This window comes from Bos indicus, chromosome 9, assembly GCF_029378745.1.
Source record: "Bos indicus isolate NIAB-ARS_2022 breed Sahiwal x Tharparkar chromosome 9, NIAB-ARS_B.indTharparkar_mat_pri_1.0, whole genome shotgun sequence".
NCBI lineage: Eukaryota > Metazoa > Chordata > Mammalia > Artiodactyla > Bovidae > Bos > Bos indicus.
Window position 1 is genome coordinate 5,535,068 of NC_091768.1, and position 21,884 is coordinate 5,556,951.

The following is a 21,884-nucleotide window of genomic DNA, read 5'->3' on the forward strand; positions in this document are numbered from 1 at the left end:
CAAAGAATGTTCAAACTACCACATAATTGCATTCATCTCACACACTAGCAAAATAATGTTCAAAGTTCTCCAAGTCAGGCTTCAACAGTACATTACCTGTGAAATTCCAGATGTTTAAGCTGGATTTAGGAAAGGCAGAGGAACCAAATTGCCAACATCTGTTGGATCATGGAAAAAGCAAGAGAGTTCCAGAAAAACATCTCCTTCTGCTTTATTGGCTATGCCAAAGCCATTGACTGTGTGGATTACAACAAATTGTGGAAAATTCTGAAAGATGTGGGGATTCCAGACCACCTGACCTGCCTCTTGATAAATCTGTATGAAGATCAGGAAGCAACAGTTAGAACTGGATATGGAAAGAGAGACTGGTTCCAAATAGGGAAAGGAGTAGATCAAGGCTGTCACCCTGCTTATTTAACTTCTATGAAGAGTACATCAGGAGAAATGCTAGGCTGGATGAACCACAAGCTGGGATCAAGATTGCTGGGAGAAATCTCAATAACCTCAGTTATGCAGATGACACCACCCATATGAAAGAAAAAACAAAGAAAAACCAAAGAGACTCTTGATGAAAATGAAAGAGGAGAGTGCAAAAGCTGGCTTAGAACTCAACATTCACAAAACTAACATCATGGCTTCTGGTCCCATCACTTCAAGGCAAATAGATGGGGGAAAAGTCACAGACTTTATTTTTTGGGAGCTTCAAAATCGCTGCAGATGGTGACTGCAGCCATGAAATTAAAAGACACTTGCTCCTTGGAAGAAAAGTTATGACAACCTAGACAGCATATTAAAAAGCAGTGACATTACTTTGTCAACATAGGTCCATCTAATCAAGGCTATCGTTTTTCTTTATCATGTGAGAGTTGGACTATAAAGAAAACTGAGTGCCAAAGAATTTATGCTTTTGAACTGTGGTGTCAGAGAAGACTTTTGAGAGTCCCTTGGACTGCCAGGAGATCCAACCAGTTCATCCTAAAGGAAATCAGTCCTGAGTATTCATTGGAAGAACTGATGTTGAAGCTGAAACTCCAGTACTTTGGCCACCTGATGCAAAAAACTGACTCCTTGGAAAAGACCCTCATGCTGGAAAAGATTGAATGTGGAAGGAGACAAGGACGACAGAGGATGAGATGGTTGGATGGCATCACCAACTCAATGGACATGAGTTTGAGTAAACTCCAGAAGTTGGTGATGGACAGGGAAGCCTGGTGCGCTGCAGTCTATGGGCTCACAAAGAGTTGGACACGACTGAGTGACTGAACTGAACTGAATGAAGATGAAGATATATGAAAGCAAGGATATTATATAAGAATCATTTTCTCTGGAAACACATAGTCAAAGCAACAGTATTGGAAAGGAAGTTGGATTGCAGGGAGTCCTTGTCACCTCCCACTCATCAAAAATATGCTAGCTAAATAAAAGGATAAGTAAATAATTTAATTGAAAATTGAATCAATGCATCTGATTGTACATTATCTCTTTCGAGCTGGAAATTTGAGTTAAATTCTAGTGCTAAACAGCTTTTTCAATCCTCAGTCTAATGCAATGTTTGGGTAAGATTTTTATCATTTATGTGCCTTAATTTCTGTTAAAGAAAATATAATAGTGTAGGAATTTTCTTAGGAACTAATTAGGTGATGGATAATTTTAAAATACTTAAAATAATGCCAGGATATGACAATAACTCATAAATGTTAGAGATGGTATTATTATTAACATTGTCATTACTATTTTTTCATTGTCTTCGTTGTTATTGTCATTAACATATATCAGTAAAGGAAAGGAAACTTTTAATGTATAATTCTTTCAAGAAGGATTCTGCTGTATCATTTGAATATGTCATTTCACTTCTATTCTAACTAAATCTAATGAAAATGTTTAACAACAATATAATTATTTCACTGATGAGAAAGATCAATGCATTTCAGAAAATGTAAATAAGCATATCTGAGATACCAGGTAAGTAGCAGATAACACCTATATTCAAACCCTTGACTGTTTTTAATTACTATGCTCTTTTTAGCACACCACTCTGTAATAATATTAGAAAGAAATAGAGACTTTGAAAATGAGTATTGCAGATAAGCATATAAAACTCAAAACTTATTCTACTATTGTTTATACAATTTAATAAAACATGAATTGTTTTGTATTTTTCCTTATATCATATATTATATAACTTTAAATCACTTTGTTGTAGGCAATATTTTAAAAGGATTAAAAGGATAAATACCTCCACCATACAACAACTGATTTTAACTGAAAGTTACTATTATTGAATTTAGGTCATCTTTTTAAATACAATTTTACAAGATGTGTTCCCCATCACCCAGTGGAAAATCCTTTCCTCTGTTCATCTTTCTGACTTGGCAGGTTTTGCTCTGCAAGTAGCTGGTTTCATGGGATTTTTTCATGCATGTATTTGTTTGTTTGTTTTAATAGAGTGTGAACAAAACCTCTCATATACTTTTAGAACTCTTGGTAAAGTTCTGACGTGACCCACATTTTCAGGGCTATCAACCCAGAAGCACAAAACTTACTCCAGGCCATTAGTGCTGGTTTATATCAATCTCACTCTTTGTAAACTTACTGCTATGCTTCATGGTAATACACTTTTTGGTTCGCCCTTTGAAGGAATATCTTGTGAAGGTTCAAAAGAGAAACAATTATTTCCAAGAGAAAGGAATGTGATTTAAACTTGGAATCAAAATAGTTTGAACTATTTTAGGAAAATTTTCATAAAATATTCATTTAGAGTCAAAATGGCTTGAAATAAGTTTAAGTAAGTAAATGGAAAAATCATCTGTCTAGGGAGAGGAAAACACACAAATTATTTCAACAATGTAATCTCTGTCCTATATGATCTGTTTAGAGGATATATACTTTAATAACTATGGCTGTTTCCTCTTTCTGTTTCATAGTGCTGTTAAGCACTAGTCAAATACAAGGTGGGGAATGACTTCTTTTAACAGATCTCATTTTTAAACCAATTTCCATTTTCAGACTATATTTTGTGGAAATTCTTCTCATTGTTTTCTTCATCTTCATCAGTTCCAGAATGAGCTAACAGCTCACCTCACAATTCAAATGCATGCATATTCTTTTCTGTCAAAGAAGATCCTACCATAAAAGATTTTCTCTACTTCTTAATGGGGGTTAGAAAATATCTATTTTATATTCATGAACAAAATAAACAACATGTATAAAACCATTCGTTTCTCAAATTTTTGTCCCTACTATACATATGTATAAATTTAAAAAACAATTCATCAGAAGTCTTGGGTTTGGTGATATTTTCACATGTGCAAAATTTCCCTTATAATTTAAGACCTAGATCTAAATGTTTTTGCTGATTTCTTTTAATTATTTTAGACAAAACCTATTATGTCAATTTATGAAACAAAAACAAAATGCTTATGAGATCTTGAAAGAATGTGGACTAGAAGAGAATATTAATACTAATGTATTATATAAAATCTCAGTTGCATAATTAGGTATGACAAGGTTAATATGTTAAATGGTATAACATTAAGGTTAATTTTATCAGCATTTCTTTGTAATTTTATATGCAAAATAAGGTTTTCCTGTGAAGATATTATATTAAATGAAAATTCATAGTAAGTTTGTGAGTTGTCTTGTGGGGGAAACTAAGAATAGTCATAGGACAATCTCATTAGAGAAGGAAAAAAAAAAAAAAAAGAATGAAGCCTCTATTATACATTTTGAACTTTCCATATACTTGTTTTTATTTATCTCACTTACCAGATTCATTATAAAGGAGAATTGAATATTTTAAAATACTATCAGTCACAATAATATGTGCAGGAAATAGTCAAAATATTTTCTACAATATGAATAAAATTATTCTATCACATGGTTTGCTCTCTCAGATACTCATGAAATTCATAGTAAATCAAAATGGTTTAAAAAGCATAATAAAGATAAACAAAATATAAAAAGCATATTAATAAAATACTATGAATTTTTATATACTGATATTTAATGTTATAAACATTCAGTTCAGTTCAGTCACTCAGTCGTGTCCAGCTCTTTATGACTCCATGAACTACAGCATGCAAGACCTCCCTGTCCATCACCAAATCCCAGAGTTTACTCAAACTCATATCCATTGAGTCAGTGATGCCATCCAACCATCTCATCCTCTGCTGTCCCCATCTCCTCCCACCTTCAATCATTCCAGGCATCAGGGTCTTTTCAAAGGTGTCAGTTCTTAACATCAGGTGGCCAAACTATTGGAGTTTCAGTTTCAGCATCAGTCCTTTCAATGAATATTCATGACTGATTTCCTTTAGGATGGACTGATTGGATCTCCTTGCAGTCCAAATGACTCTTAAGAGTCTTCTCCAACACCACAGTTCAAAGCATCAATTCTTCACCATTCAACTTTCTTTATAGTCCAACTCTCACATCCATACATGAGTATTGGAAAAACCATAGCCTTGATTAGATGGACCTTTGTTGGCAAAGTAATGTCTCTGCTTTTTAATATGCTGTCTAGGTTGGTCATAAATTTTCTTCCAAGGAGCAAGCATCTCTTAATTTCATGGCTGCAGTCACCATTTGCAGTGATATTGGAGCCCCCCAAAATAACGTCTGCCACTGTTTCCATTGTTTCCCCATCTCTTTGCCATGAAGTGATGGGACCAGATGCCATAATCTTAGTTTACTGAATGTTGAGTTTTAAGCCAACTTTTTCACTCTCCTCTTTCATTATCATCAAGAGGGTCTTTAGTTCTTCACTTTCTGCCAAAAAGGTGGTGTCATCTGCATATCTGAGGTTATTGATATTTCTCCCAGCAATCATGATTCCAGCTTGTGCTTCATCCAGCCCCAAATTTCTCATGATATACTCGAAATACAAGTTAAATAAGCAGGGTGACAATATACAGCCTTAACATACTATTTTCCCTATTTGGAATCAGTCTGTTGTTTCATGTCAAATTCTAACTCTTGGTTCCTCACCTGCATACAGATTTCTCAAGATGTAGGTCAGGTGGTCTGGTATTCCCATCTCATTAAAAAATTTCCACACTTTGTTGTGATCCACACAAAGGCTTTGGCATAGTCAATAAAGCAGAAATGGCTGTTTTTCTGGAAAACTCTTGCTTTTTCTATAATCTAACAGATGTTGGAAATTTCATATCTGCTTCATCTGCCTTTTATACAACCAGTTTGAATATCTGGAAGTTCATGTTTCACATACAGTTGAAGCCTGACTTGGAGAATTTTGAACATTACTTTGCTAGCATGTGAGAAGTGTGGAATTGTGCAGTAGCTTGAACATTCTTTGACATTGCCTTTCTTTGTGATTGAAATGAAAACTGACCTTTTCAAATCATGTGGTGACCTCTGTGTTTTCAAAATTTGCTGGCATATTGAGTGCAGCACTTTCACAGCATCATCTTTTAGGATTTAAGAAAGCTCAACTGGAATTCCATCACCTCCAGTAGCTTTGTTTGTAGCAATGTTTCCTAAGGTCCACTTGACTTCGCATTCCAGGATGTCTGACTCTGGGTGAGTGATCACACCATCGTGGTTATCTGGGTCGTGAAGATATTTTTCTTTTTTTTATATTTCTTCTGTGTATTTTTGCCACCTCTTCTTAATATATTCTGCTTCTCTTAGGATCATACCATTTCTGTCCTTTATTGTGCCCATCTTTGCATGAAAATTTCCCTTGATAGCTCTAATTTTCTTAAAGAGATCTCTAGTTTTTCCCATTCTATTGTTTTCCTCTATTTCAATACATTGATCACTAAGGAAGGCTTTCTTATCTCTTCTTACTATTCTTTGGAACTCTGCATTCAAATGGGTATATCTTTCCCTTTCTCCTTTGCCTTTAGCTTCTCTTCTTTTCTCAGCGATTTTTAAGGCCTCCTTAGAAAACTGTTTGCCTTTTTGTTTTTCTATTTCTTCGGGGTAGTCTTGATCACTTCCTCCTGTACAATGTCACGAACCTCTGTCCATAGTCTTTTAGGCATCCTGTAAATCACATCTAATCCCTTGAATATATTTCTCACTTCTACTATATAATTGTAAGGTATATGATTTAGGTCATATCTTAATGGTCTGGTGCTTTTCTATACTTTCTTCAAACTAAGTGTGAATTTGGTAATAAGGAGGTCATGATCTGAGCCATAGTCAGCTCCCATGTGTGCAGAGTACATAATGTGAAATGCTGGGTTGGATGAAGCACAAGCTGGAATCAAGGTTGCCGGGAGAAATATCAATAACCTCAGATATGCAGATGGCACCACCCTTATGGCAGAAAGTGAAGGAGAACTAAAGAACCTGTTGATGAAAGTGAAAGAGGAGAGTGAAAAATTTGGCTTAAAGCTCAACATTCAGAAAACTAAGATCATGGCATCTGGTCCCATCACTTCATGGCAAATAGATGGGGAAACAGTGGAAACAGTGGCTGACTTTATTTTGGGGGGCTCCAAAGTCAATCCAGATGGTGATTGCAGCCATGAAATTAAAAGATGTTTCACTCCTTGGAAGAAAAGCTGTGACCAACCTAGGCAGCATATTATAAAGCAGAGACATTACTTTGCCAACAAAGGTCCATCTCTTCAAAGCTATGGTTTTTCCAGCAGTCATGTTTGGATGTGAGAAATGGATTTAAAAGAAAGCTGAGCACCAAAGAGTTGATTCTTTTGAACTATGATTTGTAGAAGACTCTTGAAAATCCCTTGGAATGCAAGGATTTCAAACCAGTCAATCCTAAATAAAATTTAGGATTTGGGCCTATATATTCATTGGAAGCACTGTTGCTGAGGCTGAAAGTCCATTAATATTTGAACCTCTGATATGAGTAACTGACTTATTGGAAAAGACCCTGATGCTGGGAAAAATCAAAGGTAAGAGGAGAAGAGGATGACAGAGGACAAGATGGTTGGATGGCATCACCGATTTGATGGTCATGAGTTTGAGCAAGTCCTGGAAATTGTTGATCAACAGGGAGGCCTGGTGTACTGCAGTCCATGGAGTCCCAAAGAGTCAGATATAACTTAATATGGGCATCAAGAAATAATTGAACAAAAGAAGAAAGGAAGAAAAAATACCTACAAGCACAAACCCCAAACAATTAGGAAATGGCAAAAGAGCATACATACTGATAATTATTTTAAATCTAAATTTATTAAATGCTCAAACCAAAAAACAAGTTTTCTGGATAATACAAAGTAAGAACCAAATATATGCAACTACAAGGTATAGGAGCATGCAGAATCTGAAAGTTAGAGGATGGAAAAAGATATTCCATACAAATGGAAAGCAAAAGAAAGTACTAATGTTTTAATGGGATAAAGAGGATGTTAAATAAACAATATCAACATAGACAAGGAATTATACTATATAATGATCAAAGGATCAATATAAGAAAATATAACAATTGTAAATATACATATACCAAATATCGGAGCACCTCAATATAGAAGGAAAATGCTAACTGACATAAAAGGGAAAATCAACATTAACACAAAAATGCTGCTGCACTTTGCCACCTCATATACACTAACAAATCTTCCAAGTAGAAAAAAAAAAAAAAAAAGGAAGCACAAGCCTTAAATGGCACATTAGATTAGATGAACTTAATTGTAATTTATAGAACATTCCATCTGAAAATAGCAGAATACACTTCTAAAAAGAACATGAAATATTCTCCAGGATAGACCACATCTTAGGCTACAAATCAAGCCTCAATAAACCTAAGAAAATTGAAATCATATCAAGTATCTCTTCCAACCACAGGTAATAAGTCATTAGCAAAACAAGCCATCATATACAGTGAGAAATGCCCATTAAAATGATGTATAACATATCCACATTTATTCCAGTATCAAATGGGAAATTTCAACAAAGAAAAAAAAAAAAAAAACTTTCATACCAACCTACTGTTTGGTGGTGTATTTAGCATGCTTTTTCTTTTTTCTGTGTGTGTATGTTTCTATTGTAGTCTTTTGGTTTGCTTTTCCCATGAGGTTTTGATAAAGCAGTGTATACATACAGGTTGTTTAAGGTTGCTGGTCTTTCCTGCCTAGTTCTGTTTTAGCCTTTGCTCTAAAGATGGTTTGGTGGTTCATAATTCTCTTATCTTTTGCTTGTTTGAAAAGCTCTTGATTCCTCCACTAAATCTGATAGACAACCCTGACGGAGAGAGTATTCTTGGTTGTAGGCTCTTGCCTTTAATCACTTTAAATGTATCATAGCCCTCTGGCTTACAGGGTTTCTGCTGAAAACTCAGTTGAGACACTTATGGAGATTCACTTGTAATTTATATGTTGCTTTTCCTCAGTTGGTTTTAAAGTTTTTACTCTGTCTTTAATTTTTGTCAGCTTGATTAATATGTGTCTCAGCATGTTCCTGTTGAGTTTATCCTGTATGAGATTTTCTATACTTTCTGGACTTCGGTGAGGGTTTCCTTTCTCACATTAGGGAAGTTTTCAGCTATAATATCTTCAAATATTTTATCAAGCCATTTCTTTTTATTTTCTCTTTCTCAGACTTCCATAGTGCAAATGTTGGTACATTTAGTATTGTTATAGAATTATTTGAGACAGTCCTTGTTTCTTTTCATTCTCTTTTCTTTAATTTGTTCTATGGTGGTGATTTCCAGCACTCTGTATTTCAATTCCATTTATTTGTTCTTCTGCCTCAGTTATTCTGTTACTGATTCCTTCTACTGTATTTTTCATTTCATCTCTGTTTCTTCTTTAAAGTTTTTAATTAGTTAGCTCAGTCACTAAGTCAAGTCCAACTCTGCAACCCCATGGACTTCAGCATGCCAGGCCTTCCCTGCTGCTGTTGCTGCTGCTAAGTCACTTCAGTCCTGTCAGACTCTGTATGACCCCATAGATGGCAGCCCACCAGGCTTCCCAGTCCCTGGGATTCTCCAGGCAAGAACACTGGAATGGGTTGCTATTTCCTTCTCCAATGCATGAAAGTGAAAAGTGAAAATGAAGTCGCTCAGTGGTGACCAAATCTTCACGACCCCATGGACTGTAGCCTACCAGGTTCCTCCATCCATGGGATTTTCCAAGCAAGAGTACTGGAGTGGGTTGCCATTTCCTTCCATCATCAACTCCTGGAGATTACTAAAACTCTTGTCCATTGAGTCAATGATACCATCCAACCTCTCATCTTCTGTCATCCCCTTCTCCTCCCACATTCAATCTTTCCAGGCATCAAGGTCTTTTCAAATAAATCATTTATTCGCATCAGGTAGCCAAAGTATTGGAGTTCCAGCTTTAACATCAGTCCTTCCAATTAATATTCAGGACTGATTTCCTTTAGGATGGACTGGTTGGATCTCCTTGTAGTCCAAATGACTCTTAAGAGTCTTCTCCAGTACTACAGTTCAAAATCATCAATTCATTGGTGCTCAGCTTTATTCATAGTCCAACTCTCACATTCACACATGACTACTGGAGAAACCATAGCCTTGATTAGACAGACCTTTTTTGGCAAAGTAATATCTTTACTTTTTAATATACTGTCTATGCTGGTCATAACTTTCCTTCCAAGGAGAAAGCGTCTTTTAATTTCATGGGTGCAGTCACCATCTGCAGTGATTTTGGAGCCCCCCTCCCCGCCAAAAAAATAAAATCTGTCACTGTTTCCACTGTTTCCCCATATATTTGCCATGAAGAGATGGGACTGGATGACATTATCTTAGTTTTCTGAATGTTTATTTCTAAGCCAACTTTTTAACTCTCCTCCTTCACTTTCATCAAGACATTCTTCTGTTCTTCTTCACTTTCTGCCATAAGTGTGGTGTCATTGGCATGTCTGAGATTACTGGTATTTCTCCCGGCAATCATGATTCCAGCTTGTGCTTCATCCAACCCAGTATTTCTCATGATATATTCTGTATATAAGTTAAATAAGCAGAGTGACAATATACAGCCTTGACGTACTCCTTTCCCGATTTGGAACCAGTCTCTCTTTCCATATCCAGTTCTAACTGTTGCATCCTGGTCTTCATACAGACTTCTTAAGAGGTAGGTCAGATACTCTGGAATTCCCATCTCTTTCATAATTTTCCATAGTTTGTTGTGATCCACACAGTCAATGGCTTTGGCATAGTCAATACAGTAGAAGTCGATGTTTTTCTGGAACTCTCTTGCTTTTTCGGTGATCCAAAGGATGTTGGCAATTTGATCTCTGGTTCCTCTGCCTTTTCTAAATCCAACTGGATCATCTGGAATTTCATGGTTCACATTATGCTGAAGCCTGGCTTTGAGAATTTTGAGCATTACTTTGCTAGCACGTGAGATGAATGCAACTGTGCAGTAGCTTGAGCATTTGTTGGCACTGCCTTTCTTTGGGATTGGAATCAAAACTGACCTTTTCTGGTCCTGTGGCCACTGCTGAGTTTTCCAAATTTGCTGGCATATTGAGTGCAGAACTTTCACAGCATCATCTTTTAGAATTTGAAACAGCTCAACTGGAATTCCATCACCACCAGTAACTTTGTTCATAGTAATGCTTCCTAAGGCCCTCTTGACTTCACATTCCAGGATGTATGGCTGTAGGTGAGTGATCACACCATCATGTTAAATGTTTTTTCTCCTTGTTAAATACTTCTTGTGTCTTCTTAATCTGAACCTCCATTTTTTTTTAATTATTCTTTTTTTTTTTAATTGAAGGATAATTGCTTTACAGAATTTTGTTCTTTTCTGTCAAACCTCAACATGAATCAGCCATAGGTATACATATAAACCCTCCCTTTTTAACTTCCCTCCCATCTCTCTCCCCATCCCATCCCTCTAGTTTGATACAGAGCTCCTGTTTGTTTCCTGAGTCATACAGCAAATTCCTGTTCTATTTTTCATATGGTAAGGTATGTTTCCATGTTACTTTTTCCATGCATCTCACCGTCCTCTGTTTCTCCATTGCTGCCCTGTAAATAAATTCTTCAGTACCATTTTTCTAGATTCCATATATATGCATTAGAATACGATATTTATCTTTCTCTTTTTGACTTACTTCACTCTGTATAATAGGTTCAAGATTCATCCACCTCATTAAAACTGACTCAAATGTGCTCCTTTTTATGGCTGAGTAATATTCCACTGTATATATATACCACAATTTCTTTACCCATTCATCTGTTGATGGACATCTAGGTTGCTTCCATGTTCTAGCTATTGTAAATAGTGATGCCATGAGCAATGGGATACATGTTTCTTTTTCAATTTTGGTTTCCTCAGGCTATAGACTAGCTGTGGGATTGCTGTGTCATATGGTGGTTTTATTCCTAGTTTTTTTAAGGAATCTCCATACTGTCTTCCATAGTGGCTAAATCAATTTACATTCCCACCACCAGTACAAGAGCATCCCCTTTTCTCCCTACCCTCTTCTGCATTTGTTTGTAGACTTTTTGATGATGGCCATTCTGACCAGTGTGAGGTGATATCTCATTGTAGTTTTGATATTTATTTCTCTAATAATCATCTGTGTTGAGCATCTTTTCATGTGTTTGTTAGCCATTTTTATGTCTTCTTTCAAGAAATGTCTGTTTAGGTCTTTTCCCACTTTTTGATTGGGTTGTTTGTTTTTCTGGTATTGAGTTGTATGAACTGCTTATATATTTTGGAAATTAATCCTTTGTCCATTATTTCATTTGCTATTATTTTCTCCCATTCTGATGGTTGTCTTTTCACCTTGCTTACAGTTTCCTTTGCTGTGCAAAAGCTTTAAAGTTTAATCAGGTCCCACTTGTTTACTTTTGTTTTTTATTTCCATTACTCTAGGAATTGGGTCATAGAGGATATTGCTTTAGATCATCTCTACTATCATACTCAGAATTCTTTTTCATGTAGATTTCCTCTCTCTTCTTTATTTACTTTTTCTTGTGGGGCTTTATTTTATTCCATCATTTACAGTATTTTTCTCTGTCATCTCATTTTTTCTAAATGGTAGTTTCTTTTCTGCAGACTACAGGGTTGTAGAACCTCTTGCTTCAGATGTTTGCCCCCTGGACAGTGAGGTTAATCTAGGAACTTTTGCTGGCTTCTTTGAGGGAGGATCTAGTGCTTGCCATCTAGTCGGTAGGGCTATGTCTCACCCCTCTGCTGGGCACCTCCGTGTCAAGGGACATATTTTGAGGCAGATGGGAGCCCTCTACAACTTCAAACAGACTGTGTGCTGATTAGTGGGTCTGTGTCCTATGTTGTTCATTATTTGGTCTGAGCAGTTCCAGCTCTGGAGCTTGTCGGTTGTTGGGTGGGGCTAGGTCTTGGTGACAAAATGGAGATCTCTGTGAGGGCTCAGGCTAATAGTATTCCCTGGGATCTCTACCAGTAGTGTTCTTGCCCCCATAATGAGCTACAGCCAACCCTCACCTGTCCAAGAACGTCTTCAAGACCCTTAGCTGGTTAGCTCCAAATTGTATGTATGAGGTATTGCTTTGTGCTAATGCCCAGTGCACATGAAGACTTGTGTGCATCTTCCAAGAGTGGAGTTTCTTTTTCTACCAGTCCTGTGGATTTCTTATATTCAAGCCCCAGTGGGCTTCAAAGCCAAATTCTCCTGGTTTTTTTTCCCAATTCCTAACTGTCAGATTGTCTTGAAGTGATATTTTTATGTGTGAGCATCCCTATTTAGGTTGTGTGGGTTTGATTTTTTTTTTTTTTTTTTTTTTGGTGTAAGGGCTGGTTTTAGTACGGATGACTGTTGTCTCTTTCCTTGGTGTATTGGTGTATGCTGGCTGTTATCTTCTTGATAGGGGTTGAGTGGTGTGATGACCAGAGCCTGCACTGAATATTGAGTGGGGCTTCCCATTTGCTCCCTTGTTATTGAAGTAGAGGCCCCCAGATCTGTTTCTGAGCTGTGTTTCTTATCTGTGATGGGATTAGAGCACTCTCACTGGGAGGGAAGCCACTGAGTTTTCCTTTTCTAGAGCTGTTTACCTGTTAGTATCCTCTGCTATGTCACTATTCACCAATTGTGCTGGCTCACAAATTACACTGTTGTGAAACTCCATTTAGCCCCATCTTGACCACTGGTATTTTGGCAATTGACCCTGATGTCTCTTAGGCGTTGTTTTCACCAGGCTACCAGTGCAGATCTACCAAACTCAGGTCCCAGGATGGCAGTAATTGTGCACCCGAACCCTGTATTGGAGCTATGGAGGCAGTTCAGATTCTGGCCTGGTCTGATACCCACATGTACATGCCCACAAGACCCACAGCTCTTAAAACTAGACCTATCTCAATTTCAAGAACATTAATCCATTCATATGTTCTGCAGGTGCTGTTTACAAAGCCTGCAGCAGGGGTGTAAATCCATTTTTCCTGCAGACATGAGGGGAGATTTCCTATCTTCTTCCTTAGTTGCATGGGCCCAGGTACTCAGCTGTGGTTCCAGCCCCACCTCTATGGGTGGGTCTCTCAAGGCTTCCCCAGGGCACACGCACCCACCCAGCCACTTGGAATCAGATGCAGTGATGCACAAGATGTGTATGCAAACCTTCTAAGGCAGGTGCCATTCCTAGTGCTCATAGAGGCAGGGGTCAACGCATAGGGAATGGGCTACAGTGGTGGTCCCACTCCTCATGTGACACTCGACAATGGCTTCCTGCTTCTTTGTTGGCCAGGACTTCTTCCACAAGCATTCCCTGTTGTGGAACTCTTACACCCATCACTTTAGGCTGTCTCTTCATAGCCAACAGTTGTCCATTCCCGGGATCTGCTCTCAAAACCTCATGTTCCTTCATTCAGCCCTTGCCTATACCAGCAAACACACATCTCAGACTTTGCACATAGGACTGTGGCACATACCAACCATCTAGGTCTCATTCGGTCCTGCTGTTATAGACCAGCTGCTGTGCTCTCCTCTAAACCTTCAAAGCACCCTTCTGTCCTAGTTGATCTCCCCACTGGGGAGGGGGTTTCTCCTCTCCTTCAACTCCTCCCCAAGGGTGCAGGTCCTATTCCATTTCTTTCTTTTTTTTTTTTTTTCCTTTTTCTTCTTCTTTTGTCCTGCTCAGCTACATGGGGAGTTTCCTTGTCCTTTTAGTTGTCCAGGGTCCTCTACTAGTGTGTGGCTCAGGTGGTAAGGAATCTGCCTGCAGTGCAGGAGACCCAGGTTCAATCTCAGGTCAGGAAGATTCCCTGAAGGAGAGCATGGCAACCCAGTCCAATATTCTTGCCTGTAGACTCCCATGAACAGAAGAGCTCAGCAGGTTACAGTCTATGGGGTTGCAAAGAGTTGGATACAACTGAGCAACTGACGCTTTCCCTGGGAGAATTATTTCATTTGTGAAAAGTGAAAGTGAAAGTTGCTCAGTCTTGTCCAACTCTTCGCGACCCCATGGACTGTAGCCTGCCAGTCTCCTGTGTTCATGGAATTCTTCTGGCCAGAATACTGCAGTGGGTAGTTGTTCCCTTCTCTGGGAATCTTCCCAGCCTGAGGGTCTTCCCAGCCCAGGGATGGAACCCAGGTCTTCCACATTGGAAGATGTATTTTTTTTTTTTCTAATTTTATTTTATTTTTAAACTTTACATAATTGTATTAGTTTTGCCAAATATCAAAATGAATCCGCCACAGGTATACATGTGTTCCCCATCCCGAACCCTCCGCCCTCCTCCCTCCCCATACCATCCTTCTGGGCCGTCCCAGTGCATCAGCCCCAAGCATCCAGCATCGTGCATCGAACCTGGACTGGCAACTCGTTTCCTACATGATATTTTACATGTTTCATTGCCATTCTCCCAAATCTTCCCACCCTCTCCCTCTCCCACAGAGTCCATAAGACTGTTCTATACATCAGTGTCTCTTTTGCTTTCTCGTACACCGGGTTATTGTTACCATATTTCTAAATTCCATATATATGCGTTAGTATACTGTATTGGTGTTTTTCCTTCTGGCTTACTTCACTCTGTATAATAGGCTCCAGTTTCATCCACCTCATTAGAACTGATTCAAATGTATTCTTTTTAATGGCTGAGTAATACTCCATTGTGTATATGTACCACTGCTTTCTTATCCATTCATCTGCTGATGGACATCTAGGTTGCTTCCATGTCTTGGCTATTATAAACAGTGCTGCGATGAACATTGGGGTACATGTGTCTCTTTCCCTTCTGGTTTCCTCAGTGTGTATGCCCAGCAGTGGGGTTGCTGGATCATAAGGCAGTTCTATTTCCAGTTTTTTAAGGAATCTCCACACTGTTCTCCATAGTGGCTGTACTAGTTTGCATTCCCACCAGCAGTGTAAGAGGGTTCCCTTTTCTCCACACCCTCTCCAGCATTTATTATTTGTAGACTTTTGGATCGCAGCCATTCTGACTGGTATGAAATGGTACCTCATAGTGGTTTTGATTTGCATTTCTCTGATAATGAGTGATGTTGAGCATCTTTTCATGTGTTTGTTAGCCATCTGTATGTCTTCTTTGGAGAAATGTCTATTTAGTTCTTTGGCCCATTTTTTGATTGGGTCGTTTATTTTTCTGGAGTTGAGCTGTAGGAGTTGCTTGTATATTTTTGAGATTAGTTGTTTGTCGGTTGCTTCATTTGCTATTATTTTCTCCCATTCTGAAGGCTGTCTTTTCACCTTGCTAATAGTTTCATTTGATGTGCAGAAACTTTTAAGGTTAATTAGGTCCCATTTGTTTATTTTTGCTTTTATTTCCAATATTCTGGGAGGTGGGTCATAGAGGATCCTGCTGGGATGTATGTCGGAGAGTGTTTTGCCTATGTTCTCCTCTAGGAGTTTTATAGTTTCTGGTCTTACGTTTAGATCTTTAATCCATTTTGAGTTTATTTTTGTGTATGGTGTTAGAAAGTGGTCCAGTTTCATTCTTTTACAAGTGGTTGACCAGATTTCCCAGTACCACTTGTTAAAGAGGTTGTCTTTAATCCATTGTATATTCTTGCCTCCTTTGTCAAAGATAAGGTGTCCATATGTGCGTGGATTTATCTCTGGGCTTTCTATTTTATTCCATTGATCAATATTTCTGCCTTTGTGCCAGTACCATACTGTCTTGATAACTGTGGCTTTGTAGTAGAGCCTGAAGTCAGGTAGGTTGATTCCTCCAGTTCCATTCTTCTTTCTCAAGATCGCTTTGGCTATTCGAGGTTTTTTGTATTTCCATACAAATTGTGAAATTATTTGTTCTAGCTCTGTGAAGAATACTGTTGGTAGCTTGATAGGGATTGCATTGAATCTGTAAATTGCTTTGGGTAGTATACTCATTTTCACTATATTGATTCTTCCAATCCATGAACATGGTATATTTCTCCATCTATTAGTGTCCTCTTTGATTTCTTTCACCAGTGTTTTATAATTTTCTATGTATAGGTCTTTAGTTTCTTTAGGTAGATATATTCCTAAGTATTTTATTCTTTTCATTGCAATGGTGAATGGAATTGTTTCCTTAATTTCTCTTTCTGTTTTCTCATTATTAGTGTATAGGAATGCAAGGGATTTCTGTGTGTTGATTTTATATCCTGCAACTTTACTATAGTCATTGATTATTTCTAGTAATTTTCTGGTGGAATCTTTAGGGTTTTCTATGTAGAGGATCATGTCGTCTGCAAATAGTGAGAGTTTTACTTCTTCTTTTCCAATTTGGATTCCTTTTATTTCTTCTTCTGCTCTGATTGCTGTGGCCAAAACTTCCAAAACTATGTTGAATAGTAATGGTGAAAGTGGGCACCCTTGTCTTGTTCCTGACTTTAGAGGAAATGCTTTCAATTTTTCACCATTGAGGATAATGTTTGCTGTGGGTTTGTCATATATAGCTTTTATTATGTTGAGGTATATTCCTTCTATTCCTGCTTTCTGGAGAGTTTTTATCATAAATGGATGTTGAATTTTGTCAAAGGCTTTCTCTGCATCTATTGAGATAATCATATGGTTTTTATTTTTCAATTTGTATGTGGTGTATTACATTGATTGATTTGTGGATATTGAAGAATCCTTGCATCCCTGGGATAAAGCCCAGTTGATCATGGTGTATGATCTTTTTAATGTGTTGTTGGATTCTGATTGCTAGAATTTTGTTAAGGATTTTTGCATCTATGTTCATCAGTGATATTGGCCTGTAGTTTTCTTTTTTTGTGGGATCTTTGTCAGGTTTTGGTATTAGGGTGATGGTGGCCTCATAGAATGAGTTTGGAAATTTACCTTCCTCTGCAATTTTCTGGAAGAGTTTGAGCAGGATAGGTGTTAGCTCTTCTCTAAGTTTTTGGTAGAATTCAGCTGTGAAGCCGTCTGGACCTGGGCTTTTGTTTGCTGGAAGATTTTTGATTACAGTTTCAATTTCCATGCTTGTGATGGGTCTGTTAAGATTTTCTATTTCTTCCTGGTCCAGTTTTGGAAAGTTGTACTTTTTTAAGAATTTGTCCATTTCTTCCATGTTGTCCATTTTATTGGCATATAATTGTTGATAGTAGTCTCTTATGATCCTTTGTATTTCTGTGTTGTCTGTTGTGATCTCTCCATTTTCATTTCTAATTTTATTGATTTGATTTTTCTCCCTTTGTTTCTTGATGAGTCTGGCTAATGGTTTGTCAATTTTATTTATCCTTTCAAAGAACCAGCTTTTGGTTTTGTTGATTTTTGCTATGGTCTCTTTTGTTTCTTTTGCATTTATTTCTGCTCTAATTTTTAAGATTTCTTTCCTTCTACTAACCCTGGGGTTCTTCATTTCTTCCTTTTCTAGTTGCTTTAGGTGTAGAGTTAGGTTATTTATTTGACTTTTTCCTTGTTTCTTGAGGTGTGCCTGTATTGCTATGAACTTTCCCCTTAGGACTGCTTTTACCGTGTCCCACAGGTTTTGGGTTGTTGTGTTTTCATTTTCATTCGTTTCTATGCAAATTTTGATTTCTTTTTTGATTTCTTCTGTGATTTGTTGGTTATTCAGCAGTGTGTTGTTCAGCCTCCATATGTTGGAATTTTTAATAGTTTTTCTCCTGTAATTGAGATCTAATCTTACTGCATTGTGGTCAGAAAAAATGCTTGGAATGATTTCTATGTTTTTGAATTTACCAAGGCTAGCTTTATGGCCCAGGATGTGATCTATCCTGGAGAAGGTTCCATGTGCGCTTGAGAAAAAGGTGAAATTCATTGTTTTAGGATGAAATGTCCTATAGATATCAATTAGGTCTAACTGGTCTATTGTATCGTTTAAAGTTTGTGTTTCCTTGTTAATTTTCTGTTTAGTTGATCTATCCATAGGTGTAAGTGGGGTATTAAAGTCTCCCACTATTATTGTGTTATTGTTAATTTCTCCTTTCATACTTGTTAGCATTTGTCTTACGTACTGTGGTGCTCCTGTGTTGGGTGCATATATATTTATAATTGTTATATCTTCTTGGATTGATTCTTTGATCATTATGTAGTGACCTTCTTTGTCTCTTTTCACAGCCTTTGTTTTAAAGTATAATTTATCTGATATGAGTATTGCTACTCCTGCTTTCTTTTGGTCCCTATTTGCATGGAAAATCTTTTTCCAGCCCTTCACTTTCAGTCTGTATGTGTCCCCTGTTTTGAGGTGGGTCTCTTGTAGACAACATATGTAGGGGGCTTGTTTTTGTATCCATTCAGCCAGTCTTTGTCTTTTGGTTGGGGCATTCAACCCATTTACGTTTAAGGTAATTACTGATAAGTATGATCCCGTTGCCATTTACTTTATTGTTTTGGGTTCGAGTTTATACACCATTTTTGTGTTTCCTGTCTAGAGAATATCCTTTAGTATTTGTTGGAGAGCTGGTTTGGTGGTGCAGAATTCTCTCAGCTTTTGCTTGTCTGAAAAGCTTTTGATTTCTCCTTCATACTTGAATGAGATCCTTGCTGGGTACAATAATCTGGGCTGTAGGTTATTTTCTTTCATCATTTTAAGTATGTCTTGCCATTCCCTCCTGGCTTGAAGAGTTTCTATTGAAAGATCAGCTGTTATCCTTATGGGAATTCCCTTGTGTGTTATTTGTTGTTTTTCCCTTGCTGCTTTTAATATTTGTTCTTTGTGTTTGATCTTTGTTAATTTGATTAATATGTGTCTTGGGGTGTTTCTCCTTGGGTTTATCCTGTTTGGGACTCTCTGGGTTTCTTGGACTTGGGTGATTATTTCCTTCCCCATTTTAGGGAAGTTTTCCACTATTATCTCCTCAAGTATTTTCTCATGGTCTTTCTTTTTGTCTTCTTCTTCTGCAACCCCTATAATTCGAATGTTGTAGCATTTAATATTGTCCTGGAGGTCTCTGAGATTGTCCTCATTTCTTTTAATTCATTTTTCTTTTATCCTCTCTGATTCATTTATTTCTACCATTCTATCTTCTCATTCACTAATCCTGTCTTCTGCCTCTGTTATTCTACTATTTGTTGCCTCCAGAGTGTTTTTAATTTCACTTATTGCATTATTCATTATATATTGACTCTTTTTTATTTCTTCTAGGTCCTTGTTAAACCTTTCTTGCATCTTCTCAATCCTTGTCTCCAGGCTATTTATCTGTGATTCCATTTTAGTTTCAAGATTTTGGATCAATTTCACTATCATTATTCGGAATTCTTTATCAGGTAGATTCCCTATCTCATCCTCTTTTGTTTGGTTTGGTGGGCATTTATCCTGTTCCTTTATCTGCTGAGTATTCCTCTGTCTCTTCATCTTGTTTAAATTGCTGATTTTGGGGTGTCCTTTCTGTATTCTGGCAGCTTGTGGAGTTCTCTTTATTGTGGCGTTTCCTCACTGTGTGTGGGTTTGTACAGGTGGCTTGTCAAGGTTTCCTGGTTAGGGAAGCTTGTGTAGGTGCTCTGGTGGGTGGAGCTGTATTTCTTCTCTCTGGAGTGAAATGAAATGTCCAGTAATGAGTTATGAGATGTCTATAGTTTTGGGGTGACTTTGGGCAGCTTGTATCTTGAAGCTCAGGGCTGTGTTCCTTTGTTGCTGGAGAATTTGCTTGGTATGTCTTGCCCTGGAACTTATTGGCCCTTGTGTGGTGCTTGGTTTCAGTGTCGGTATGGAGGCATTTGATGAGCTCCTGGCAATTAATGTTCCTTGGAGTCAGGAGTTCCCTGGAGTCAGGGTTTGGACTTAAGTCTCCTGCTTCCGATTATCGGTCTTATTTTTACAGTAGTTTCAAAACTTCTCCTTCTATACAGCACCATTGATAAAACATCTACATTAAAGATGAAAAGTTTCTCTACAGTGAGGGTCACTCAGAGAGGTTCGCAGGGTTACATGGAGAAGAGAAGAGGGAGGAGGGAGTTAGAGGTGACCCAAATGAGATGAGGTGAATCAATAGTGGAGAGAGTGGGCTAGCCAGTAGTCACTTCCTTATGTGCACTCCACAACTGGACCACTCAGAGATGTTCACGGGGTTATACAGAGAAGAGAAGAAGGAGAAAGGTAACAGAGGTGGCCAGAAGGATAAAAGGGGAGAATGAAAAGGAGGGAGACAGATCCAGCCAGTAATCAGTTCCCTAAGTGTTCTCCACCGTCTGGAACACACAGAAATTCACAGAGTTGGGTAGAGTAGAGAGGGGTTAGGGAGGAGACACAGGCGACCTGGTGGAGAAAAAGGAGAGTCCAAAGGGAGAGAGAGCAGTCAAGTCAGTAATCTCACTCCCTAGTGAAAAATGGGTCCTGAAGATTGGGTCCTTAAAGGTACAAAATTGGTAACAAATACATAAAAGCAAAAATTAAAAATCTAGAGTAGAGTTTGGAATTTCAAAAATACAATGTTAAAGAAAAGAAGAAGGAAAAGAAAGAGAGAAAAAACGAACAAACAAAAACAAACAAGGTCGCGAAAATTATAAAGAAAGTACAGGTACAAAATTGATAACTAATACCAGAAAGCAAAAATTAAAAATCTAGAGTAGAGTTTGGAATTTCAAAAATACAATGTTAAAAAAAAAAAGAAGAAGAAGAAGAAGAAGAAAAATAAAGAGAGAAAACAAACAAACAAATACGAACAATGTCACAAAAATTATAAAGAAAATACAGGTACAAAATTGATATCAAATACCAAAAAGCATAAATTAAAAATCTAGAGTAAAGTTTGGAATTTCAGATATACAATGTTATATAAATGAAGAAGAGAAAGAAACAGAGAAGAAAAAAAAAAAAAAGTCACAGAAATTATATATAAAAAAACTATAGGTACAAAATTGATAACATATACCAAAAAGCGAAAATTAAAAATCTAGAGTAGAGTTTGGAATTTCAAAAATACAATGTTAAAGAAAAGAAGAAAAAAAAAAAAAAAAAACCAAGGTCAAAAAATTATAAAATATATATATATATATGAAGTTTGCTGAAGAAGAAAAAAAATAGGGTCTTTTTTTTTTTTTTTTTGCAAAGTAATAGGTTATAAAAGTGAAAATTAAAGGAACAATAGAGGACTTAAAAATTTTTTTTTAATTAAAAAAAAGAAAGAATGATCATAAAAATAATAAAAATATATCTAGGACTTTTTTGGGTTTTTTTGTGGGTGTTGTGGGTTCAGTTCATTTTTGGCTAGTTCCTTGGTCAGATTTATATTTCTCAAGATCTATAGGCCCCTTCCTATGTAGTCCGTAGTAACCACAGGGTTTTGATCTATTGCCTGTAGCTTCCAAGGCGTTTCCCTCTGTTATATCTTCTTCTGTTTGCTAGTCTCTTCAGTATCTGGTTTCCGCCCTGACACAAAGGGCACGGTGGAGGACACTTTTTTTTTTTTTTTTTTTTTTAGGCTTACTTGTTCAGTCGCGCTGTGGGGAGGGAGGGAGGGATGCTGCAAACAAAGAACACTGGCGTGGGCTCGCAGTGCCTCAGCCACCCTGGGTCTGCCCCCGCTCACGGCGCGTGTAGCCTCCCTGTCCACACTGCTCGGACTCCAGGTTGTTCCGCCGGGAACAATCCGAGGCTGGCCCT